The sequence below is a fragment of the Alosa pseudoharengus genome, unplaced genomic scaffold (assembly GCF_046254945.1).
Source record: "Alosa pseudoharengus isolate Yale_2024_CS ecotype anadromous, Long Island Sound unplaced genomic scaffold, YU_APseudo_1.1 YU_APseudo_1.1_scf_13, whole genome shotgun sequence".
Classification (NCBI taxonomy): domain Eukaryota; kingdom Metazoa; phylum Chordata; class Actinopteri; order Clupeiformes; family Clupeidae; genus Alosa; species Alosa pseudoharengus.
Window position 1 is genome coordinate 7,719,526 of NW_027468598.1, and position 11,451 is coordinate 7,730,976.

Genomic DNA, 11,451 nt, shown 5'->3' on the forward strand with positions numbered 1-11,451 from the left:
AAAATGTAGATTTCTAGGGGGCGCTATAGAGTCTATGAATGTGTGAGGTGTGATTTTACATATCTCGTATATTTTATGTCATAGATAGATGTCACATGCCAAATGTAGTCTGTTTATGAGGTATGCAAGTTAGAAATGCTAACCCTAGGTTTAAAAGGCCATAATTTTCATAGGTCAGACAGGCCTTGATAGGATTACACCAGTTAATTCAAGATAGTACCAACATGTGGCACATATTTTGATACAGGTAATGATAACAAACTTGTTTGTCAAATTTGAGACCTCCAGCTGCCTGTATGTTGTCAGGAGGCGGAGCCAAAGATTGGAAAATGTAGATTTCTAGGGGGCGCTATAGAGTCTATGAATGTGTGAGGTGTGATTTTACATATCTCGTATATTTTATGTCATAGATAGATGTCACATGCCAAATTTAGTCTGTTTATGAGGTATGCAAGTTAGAAATGCTAACCCTAGGTTTAGATGGCCATAATTTGCATAGGTCAGACAGGCCTAGATAGGATTACACCAGTTAATTCAAGATAGTACCAACATATGGCACATATTTTGATATAAGGGATGATAACAAACTAGTTTGTCAAATTTAGGACATCTAATGACTTGTGTGTTGCCAGGAGGCGGAGCCAAATATAGGAAATATTGGATTTCTAGGGGGTGCTATAGAGTCTGTGAATATGTGAGATGCGATTTAACTACACACTCAAATATAGCTGCTTGTGTGTTGTCAGGAGGCGGAGCCAAAGATTGAAAAAAAAAAGGATTTGTAGGGGGTGCTACAGAGTCTGAATATGTGAGGGTTGAGTCCATTTCACTATATTTTGTGTCATCCAAGGATGTTACATGTCAAATTTAATCAGTCATATTCTAGTTAGAAATGCGAAACCAATGTGTACATGTCCATAAATTGCAAAGGTCAGACAGGTCAGATAAACTTACACCAGTAATTTTCAACTAATAACATGTAGCACAAATTGATATAAAGGGCATAGAAATTGGCAACTGGTTTGCCGTATTTGAGACCAGTAGCTGAGTTTGTATTGCTGTAGCTTCCTGGATGTGTGAGGTCATTTCACTTTGAGGTTTCTGAATGTGTGAGGTAATTTCACTCCGATCCCATATTTACTAACCCTAGGTTAATAGGTCATAGGTTAGACAGGCCTTTGTAGGGTCACACCAATTACTTCACAACATTAGCACATATAATGCATGGGATGAAAACAGACTTATCTGAGGTTAATTTAAGCCTTGACCTTGCTGATGAAAACCAGAGTGCAGTCAATCAGTGGTCCAAACATATAGAACCAGTACAAGTGAAAGACAATTCAAGTAATTATTTACATGGAGAGTCCTTTACTATCAAAGATGCTTTAATGTACATTGATACATGAAGGGGATATTGAAGTACTCCCAAAGTCCCAAAGAAGGATGACAATACAATAGTATTATAGTCAATTAACATTATTCAATAAAGAATATGGTTACAATTTCAATCATGATTTAAGGAAATTGACTTTCAAAAACTATTGTAATCAGTTAGCGTTTTTAAAGTGATTATGGATTTTTATAGTCTAAGAGCAAAAATAGTAGTACTGCTTAAGCCTATATGATGCACCAAAGTAAATAGGAATGTTGGACATGTCTTAATTCATATTAATTGACATCTACAGACTATAGGCTTTAAGGAAATATATGGTTTAGATGGTCAATTCAGCTGTCCCTTAATAGTGTAGGCCAAAATGTATTAGCTGAACAAAATTCTTCTAAGTTACCCTAGCAACAACCTAGCAACCAAAATAAGAACCATAGCAACAACCTAGCAACCATATTAATTACCCTACCAACAACCTCACAACTACCACCACAATGTCAACCGAGCAACCACCATTGCAACCAACATGATTAACCTTGCAACCAGCATAGCAACCACTTTATTTGGAATAGCAACCACCATATCTACTCTAGCAACATCCTAGCAACCACCTGTACAATGCCAACCTAGCAACCACTTTGATAGTCAACCAACATGACTAACCTCGCAACCATCTCAATTACCCTAGCAACCAGCCTAGCAATCACTTAATTTAGTATAGGCACCACCATATCTACTCTAGCAACACCCTAGCAACCTTCTCAGTTACTCTATCACCAACCTAGCAACCAACATGATTGCCCTATAAACCTGCATAGCAACCACCATATATCCCGTAGCAACACCATAGCAACCTTCTCAGTTACCCTAGCAATAGCTTAGCAACCACTACCATAGCAACCCCTATGTTTCACAAAATACCTTTAGAAAGCATCCAGGGTTTCCCGCAGAAAATTGGTTAGTCAAAGTGGTATGGTGGGGTGTTCTTGTTTGTGCGATACAATAAAGACTCCACCATACAAACTATACCACACTATACACATTTTTACAAATACGAACAGTGAATTAATGTGTGCAACTTTAACAAACATTATACAAACTATACAACAATGAAGTGGAAAATAATGCAAAAGAAAGAAAAACAACATTTTCAAAATGTGCAAACATAATCACAGTCACTGCTTATGGCAGAGCTGACAGCATCGCTACAGCCATACTCCTTGGTTTAAAAAAACACAATTCAAGGGCCCTTTGATAATTGCACTTTTTAACAAGTGCGGACCATTTATGCTTTCATGCAGGCTATCAGACTGTTGCCCTGCAGCCTGTTCTGCAAGTCTATCTTGATCTATACATGGAGAGTGAATGAAGTTTAGATTATTTTAGACTTTTGTGTAAGATGTGTAAGATTTACACAAACAATGATAAATAAAGCGATGACACCACCCGCTGCAGACCATAGGATGTGAGAATGCGCTCCACAACACAGCTGTAAATAGAAGCAAGGACTGAGGTGTCAAGGCCAGCATGCTTCAGCCCCTTCAGGAAGTGGACAAACAAGGCCTTGTTTACATGCTCGCTGTCTTGTTGTTTGAAGAAAGACACTGCTTTAACAGCTCCTTTGTGTAGGTGTCCTGTTGGAGTCATATAATGAAATGGAATGCATACATCAGGATATCAGGAGCGAGGATCTGTGAAAACATAAGTAGAAGAGAGAAATTTAAGATATGTTTAGAACATTTTGAGCTCCAACACAAAGGCAAAGCAGTTTCAGCCATGCAAACCATATATTTTCTTAAAGCCTGTCACTTGTACATGTGAGTTAACAGACTAGTACATGGCCCACCTTCCTGCAAACTTTGGAGGACATAAATGTATACATGACACTATTTTGTATTGTCAAAGTCAGTAGAAAGGTGGGACATGTCTTAATGTATATTAATTGACATCTAGAGGCTATAGGCTTTCAGAAAATACAGTATATGGTTTAGGTGGTCAATTCAGCTGTCCCTTAATATTATAGCCCTAGATGTTTCAACTGTAAAATGCGTTTCTCGATCTACATTATGGGCCTATGTACGCCTTATGATGCACCAAAGTCAGTAGGAAGGTGGGGCATGTCTTAATGTATATTAATTGACATCTAGAGGCTATAGGCTTTCAGAAAATATATGGTTTAGGTGGTCATTTCAGCTGTCCCTTAATAGTATAGCCCAAGATGTATCAGCTGTACAATGCGTTTCTCGATCTACAATATGGGCCTATGTACGCCTTATGATGCACCAAAGTCAGTAGGAAGGTGGGACATGTCTTAATGTATATTAATTGACATCTAGAGGCTATTTGCGTTCAGAAAATATATGGTTTAGGTGGTCAATTCAGCTGTTCCTTAACAGTATAGCCCAAGATGTATCAGCTGTACAATGCGTTTCTCGATCTACAATATGGGCCTATGTATGCCTTATGATGCACCAAAGTCAGTAGGAAGTTGGGGCATGTCTTAATGTATATTAATTGACATCTAGAGGCTATAGGCTTTCAGATAATATATGGTTTAGGTGGTCAATTCAGCTGTCCCTTAATAGTATAGCCCAAGATGTATCCGCTGTACAATGCGTTTCTCGATCTACAATATGGGCCTATGTACGCCTTATGATGCACCAAAGTCAGTAGGAAGGTGGGACATGTCTTAATGTATATTAATTGACATCTAGAGGCTATTTGCTTTCAGAAAATATATGGTTTAGGTGGTCAATTCAGCTGTCCCTTAATAGTATAGCCTAAGATGGATCAGCTGTACAATGCGTTTCTCGATCTACAATATGGGCCTATGTACGCCTTATGATGCACCAAAGTCAGTAGGAAGGTGGGGCATGTCTTAATGTATATTAATTGACATCTAGAGGCTATAGGCTTTCAGAAAATATATGGTTTAGGTGGTCAATTCAGCTGTCCCTTAATAGTATAGCCCAAGATGTATCAGCTGTACAATGCGTTTCTCGATCTACAATATGGGCCTATGTACGCCTTATGATGCACCAAAGTCAGTAGGAAGGTGGGACATGTCTTAATGTATATTAATTGACATCTAGAGGCTATTTGCTTTCAGAAAATATATGGTTTAGGTGGTCAATTCAGCTGTTCCTTAACAGTATAGCCCAAGATGTATCAGCTGTACAATGCGTTTCTCGATCTACAATATGGGCCTATGTATGCCTTATGATGCACCAAAGTCAGTAGGAAGTTGGGGCATGTCTTAATGTATATTAATTGACATCTAGAGGCTATAGGCTTTCAGAAAATATATGGTTTAGGTGGTCAATTCAGCTGTTCCTTAACAGTATAGCCCAAGATGTATCAGCTGTACAATGCGTTTCTCGATCTACAATATGGGCCTATGTATGCCTTATGATGCACCAAAGTCAGTAGGAAGTTGGGGCATGTCTTAATGTATATTAATTGACATCTAGAGGCTATAGGCTTTCAGAAAATATATGGTTTAGGTGGTCAATTCAGCTGTCCCTTAATAGTATAGCCCAAGATGTATCCGCTGTACAATGCGTTTCTCGATCTACAATATGGGCCTATGTACGCCTTATGATGCACCAAAGTCAGTAGGAAGGTGGGACATGTCTTAATGTATATTAATTGACATCTAGAGGCTATTTGCTTTCAGAAAATATATGGTTTAGGTGGTCAATTCAGCTGTCCCTTAATAGTATAGCCTAAGATGGATCAGCTGTACAATGCGTTTCTCGATCTACAATATGGGCCTATGTACGCCTTATGATGCACCAAAGTCAGTAGGAAGGTGGGGCATGTCTTAATGTATATTAATTGACATCTAGAGGCTATAGGCTTTCAGAAAATATATGGTTTAGGTGGTCAATTCAGCTGTCCCTTAATAGTTTAGCCCAAGATGTATCAGCTGTACAATGCGTTTCTCGATCTACAATATGGGCCTATGTACGCCTTATGATGCACCAAAGTCAGTAGGAAGGTGGGACATGTCTTAATGTATATTAATTGACATCTAGAGGCTATTTGCTTTCAGAAAATATATGGTTTAGGTGGTCAATTCAGCTGTTCCTTAACAGTATAGCCCAAGATGTATCAGCTGTACAATGCGTTTCTCGATCTACAATATGGGCCTATGTATGCCTTATGATGCACCAAAGTCAGTAGGAAGGTGGGACATGTCTTAATGTATATTAATTGACATCTAGAGGCTATTTGCTTTCAGAAAATATATGGTTTAGGTGGTCAATTCAGCTGTCCCTTAATAGTATAGCCCAAGATGTATCAGCTGTACAATGCGTTTCTCGATCTACAATATGGGCCTATGTACGCCTTATGATGCACCAAAGTCAGTAGGAAGGTGGGACATGTCTTAATGTATATTAATTGACATCTAGAGGCTATTTGCTTTCAGAAAATATATGGTTTAGGTGGTCAATTCAGCTGTCCCTTAATAGTATAGCCCAAGATGTATCAGCTGTACAATGCGTTTCTCGATCGATCTACAATATGGGCCTATATTTAGCACAGCGACAACCATATCTAGCAAAATCACAGTAAAAGTAATGTAAAAGTGATGTAAAATACCTGCCAATTGTCCTCTGTATCCACCGCTGCAGTAGACCATGATGTGAGGATGCACTCCATAACACAGCTGTTAATGGAAGCAAGGACTGAGGTGTCAAGGCCAGCATGCTTCAGCCTCTTCAGGAAGTAGACAAATGAGTAGCCAAACAAGGACAATCAAGGCCTTGCTTACATGCTGGCTGTCTTGTAGTTTGACACCACTCTCCTTTCTGTGAGTGTTCTGTTGGAGTCATATAATGAAGTGCAATCCATACATCAGGATATCAGGAGCAAGGATCTGTGAAAACATAAGTAGAGGGGAGAAAAAAAGACATAAAGATATGTCGAGAAAACATTGCAGGACCATCCCTAAACAACACATCAGGACACCTTTCTTTCCTTTTTCATTTGATCACTACTGCAATTCATAGACATATGTTGTATACAGGTGAGACAAGGGTAATACCGATGTGGGTATTTATGCAATTATAGAATAGGCTACTAAAATATAACTCCACAACTTCAAGTGTCAAGACTGTAGTTTTGGAGGAGTATTTGTAGTTCTTATGCAGGAAAATCAGTATAGGCTACTTTGGACATTAAAAGCTGCATGCACTACGTAGTACACACATGCGTACAATGCATTATTTTGGAGATAGAAATGTTGTACTGCTTTGTTTTTCTGAAAAACGGTAGTAGCCTATAACAGAATTTTTTGTCACATGAATTACCCAGACCCAAAGAAACAAATAGCTTATTACGTGAAACTGACCTGCTTATAATTTAATGTCAAAGACCATCTCAACTAATTGAAAAGCAGGATTGTATCACCATCACACTCATTCTGATAATTTAACCATAACGTGTCGTGAACAATGATTTATTTGGCTAATTATCACGTATTTGTCCACGTCTTTTACCATTATAAGACATTGAATTGTACTAAGAAATTGCTCATTTCAATTACCCAGACCCAAAGAAACAAATAGCTTATTACATGAAACTGACCTCATTATAATTTAATGTCAAACACCATGTCAACTAATTGAAAAGCAGGATTGTATCACCATCGCATTCATTTCGATAAGACATTGACTAAGAAATTGCACTAATTTCGCGTGATTCTAGTTGTTTTACAGCATAAAGGAGTTTTAGTCAGGATAACTATCTCTATATTTTGTTCGAAACAACAAAAAACAACAACATTATTATTATTATTTACTAAATTTACGTAGTTTAACTTACCTTACCCCACACGGCCAGCTCTACGATGCGTTTCCACTTTCTTGTGGTGGCGTGTGTCACATGACAGCAACCAGCCTATCACACTGGGGCTCTTATACGAGGCTCTTCGGCGTTTTTCGAGCGTTTTCATACCTCATAAAATCTGCAGATGACACAGCAATAGTGGGGTTAATACAGAATAGCGAGGAGACCAACTACAGGGCCTGGGTGGATCAATTCGCGAAATGGTGTAGGTCCAGCTGTCTTCTTCTAAATATACAGAAAACAAAGCAAATAATAATAGACTACAGTACAGAACTGGGAGCCAGCCCCCCCAGTGTATGGTTAAAAATGGTGAGGATGTTGTGATTGTAGTCGAGTACAAGTACTTAGGCACAATAATAGATAATAAGTTGCAATGGGACAGTAATACCAACACCATCTATAAAAAGGGGCTGCAGAGGCTGCATTTTATGTGCAAACTAAGACAATTTAGAGTGGATAGAGATATGTTACTTTTCTATCATTCATTTGTGGAGAGCATGCTATTTTTTTGTTGTGTTACCTGGTATTTCTCTTTGTCAGTGACCAAAAAGAAAACAAACTGAGCAAGATAGTTAACATGGCCAGCAAGGTTGAGGGGCAAAAACTAGACAGTATTGCTACGACCTGTGAAAGAAGGGTGTTGATGAAAGGTCATGCAATTAATAGAGATATGTCACATCCCATACACCAGGTTCAGGCTACCTTCTTTCCAAACAAATTGAGCCAGTTGGTAATTCATTCCAACTAGCATTATATTGATGAACAAGACGTTACCTGCAGGACCATGCACTTTCTTTCCAGCTGGACTATCACAGTATGCACAACTGCACTTTATCATTCTATACATGTGTAGTGGGGTCTGTGCCTTCTGCCCTGATGTTGAGTATGTGTGGGGGTGTGGTAGGGTGGGGGCGGTTGCGGTGAGGGAAATTCTGGTCTATATTCCGTCTTGTATTCAGTCTTGTCTAACTGTCTACTGTATGGCGCAGAACAATTTTCTGAAAGGACAAATAATAAATCTATCTATCTATTATTTTAGAAGATTTTGGTTTGATTTTGGTTTGAACACCTTTCTACGAAAATCAAGCTTGGGATAAAATAATTATACACTACTCACCCTGGGGCTCATATAGGGTTTTTCCTCTAGACCCTGCAAGTGGCAATAAAGACAATTTAGACCACCATGGCGTAAAGTATATAAGCATACTTAAAATGGAACAAGTACAAAAAATCATATACAGACATAAACACAATCATACACAATCATAAATTTTTCGCCTGTTGGACAATTCAACCATCCACACTCATCCCTCTCCTCCCAAGGGACATATGTATCTCTTTGCATTCAACGTAGTTTTCAACAACAACAATAACAAACAGCAACAAAGCTTTTCTACATATGGGTGTAGAATTTTTGATAACATATGGCTCCTTTTATCCTAAAGAATGTCTAATACATACCGACTGGCTCATCAAAACAGGAAAGGCTATCCAGACCAAGTCCATGTAGATCCTTCACAGTTGAAAATGAAGAGGCCTTATCTGAAAAAGATCAATAGAAACCTTACTCTAAATACCCATCCAAGAACAATTACTATGTGTTCTCCTTTTCTTCAGTAGCAAATACACTGCCCATGAATCAGAAATATATTGGTGTCCCAATATAATGTTTACTCATAACAGCTGGCAATAGTGATTGCATGCAGATAAGTAACCGTGCAGCAAGATTGTGTCAGCTTAATGTTACAGTTTGTGGCATGGGACAGTTAGGAAACAGTAGGTGAATGGCGTGGGTCAGCATAGGAGACGGTAGACGAATGGTGCTGGACAGTAGGCAAGAGGCAAAATATAGTAGGCGAGTGGCGCAGGACAGTAAAGGAGACAGTAGGAGAGTGGCATGGAACAATAGGAAACAGACACGTCACCAACAACAGTGCGAGTGGCCTACTGTAATTACTGCTATTATCATTATTATGTATTATTATCAATTTGTTTTGTTATAGGCTAGACACACATTCCATATTCACTGTATAGGCTATTTCTGTCACTGTACACGTCATCTGGAAAACTTGCCTATGTATTTAACTGTTGTACATAATTAATCTTGATCGTCTACATAACTGCTTCTTTGCACTTCTGGTTGGATGTCAACTGCATTTCATTGGCTCTGTACTTGTAGCCTACTCTTTTAAATTACAATAAAGTTGAATCTAATCTAAATCTAGCTTAATCTAATCTCTAATATTATGGGCCACACACATTGCAATTCTATATTGAATTAAACCCCTCTCTTAATCAGGTTAAAGAAATACAATATTATATTATAAGTGAATATCTAACATCCGGAGAACTGCTGTATCAAAATACAATTGTTTTATACCTGATATGTGGCCTAAAACAATGCCCGTTTCGCAACGAAATCTATTCACGTTCATCATGATTATCGATTATACATGCCTGGCTGATAGGCCCAGCTGTTAGCTGTAGCCCACACTAACAATATTACGCTAATTTACACAGACAACAGCTGTTTTACAGATTAATGTAACATTACATCATGCACGTTAGCTAAATTATAAGTTGTGCAAGCCTACTCTGAATTCACAGTATTGCCCATGCATAGGCTACTATTTCATGTTAAATCAACTTTAAAATGTTTTGCTCAATTGCTAGCAAAATAATCATGCTAGCGGCAGTAGCAAGGCTCACCTCATTTCCCATTTGGATTCTTCTTTTTTCTCCGTCCCTGCTCGGTTATTGTTTCTGGATTCTGGGGTTCAGGCTTCTCAAACTGCTAGCCAGAAGGTGGCTCCTTCTAATCCACAACTCAAAACAGGCTTAAGAGTGTGAAACTGCACGTCAAAAGCATCAAATAACATTCTCCCCATTTTGTGAGGTCAGGCTTTTTTGACAGATGACGTGGTTCTGTTGGCTCGTTGAAAGCGAAATACAACGTGATAGTAACACGATAATTACGTTTTGCTCAACACGTTTTTTAACAAGGAAACGTGTTACACAACACGTCCCAATATATTAATTAACGTGACAGTGACACGTTCAGACGTGAGACTGGGTTGGTTAGGCTACCAGTGTTATGATCTAAGGCTCCAATTTGTGTGGAGTACTCTCCCTTCTCACCAGAGGAACAATCTTTTAATTTCTTCTGTAGGTTATGTGTCTATCCAGTGTTACCCAATTTAGAGAAATAGCCTAGCTGAGGTAGAGATTCGCCTGCCAGATGTGATTCGGCCTCAGGTTAGCCCTTTCTTCAGACGAACTACAGAAAAGCGAATTGGCCGAATTAGGAGCAGGCTTCACTCATTCCCATTTTCGTTTAAAGGCCAACGCACATCGGTTCAGTCAAACTGGGCTACTTGTCGAGTTGTGCTACCAGTCGCACCTTGCCGCCACCGATTAGATTACGAATCAGTTCTATTTATTTGGCGCTGCTATTTAAAATCCATTATTTTCCAGTGTTTGCCAGTTAAAAAACGTCTGCGCTGATGTGCGTGGCAAGTGTGCCACTGTGGATGCTGGTGCCCACGTGAGTGTGCGGTCATTAGGCACGCACATCTGCGCCGAAGTTTTTAACTGGCAACAATGTATTTTATGGAGCGCTGCCGACAAAATAGAGCTAAATAGTAGGCTATACACGACGGCAGCGGCAAAGTGCGACACTGGTGTGCGGAGTGGTAACGACACACAAGACAAGAGATGCCTAAAGGAGCGGCGTAATTGCCAGCGTACCCGTTACACCAATAGAAAAGACAAAATGAAAAAATGATCAACTAAATAAATAAGAAATTCCCTGTTGCATAGTCCAATTGGTTGTAAATTGAATAGGATGGGGCAGAAGTGTGACACTTGAGCTTATTTACTCAATTGAGGGCATACTGTTTTACTGCACTGCATTCATACTTAAGGAGAATAACTTACCAAACATGCATTTGCAGAGAGCCATTTCTTTAAAGGGCCGCTTCTGTATGGCCACATCCTTGTTCTTCTTGCCAGCCCAGTTTAGGCCTGAGGCCAGCTCATTGGTCATGCTGTATGCCAGCATGCGCCGGACCCTGATCTCCAGGGTGGTCCCCCCAATAACTGTGAAGCGGGCCACCTATCAAAATAAAAAAAGTAACTATTCAGTTTAAAAAGTAAATAATTTAAAAAGGCTCTTTTTCAAAGATGATGTAATGTTGCTCTATGTAGGTTTG

At 39.1% G+C, this 11,451-nt stretch overlaps 2 long non-coding RNA genes across 2 annotated transcripts; both read right to left on the reverse strand.

Moving 5' to 3' along the window:
• Nucleotides 1-1,348: 1,348 nt before the first annotated feature.
• LOC143121558 (uncharacterized) lies at nucleotides 1,349-2,363 on the reverse strand. Its single transcript, XR_012986509.1, has 2 exons — nucleotides 1,832-2,363; nucleotides 1,349-1,799 (listed from the first exon to the last, which is right to left on the reverse strand). It is a non-coding gene; the product is annotated as an uncharacterized LOC143121558 (long non-coding RNA).
• Nucleotides 2,364-2,886: 523 nt separating this feature from the next.
• Nucleotides 2,887-10,264, reverse strand: LOC143121557 (uncharacterized). Its single transcript, XR_012986508.1, has 5 exons — nucleotides 9,950-10,264; nucleotides 8,702-8,782; nucleotides 8,358-8,390; nucleotides 5,993-6,269; nucleotides 2,887-3,078 (listed from the first exon to the last, which is right to left on the reverse strand). It is a non-coding gene; the product is annotated as an uncharacterized LOC143121557 (long non-coding RNA).
• Nucleotides 10,265-11,451: the final 1,187 nt, after the last annotated feature.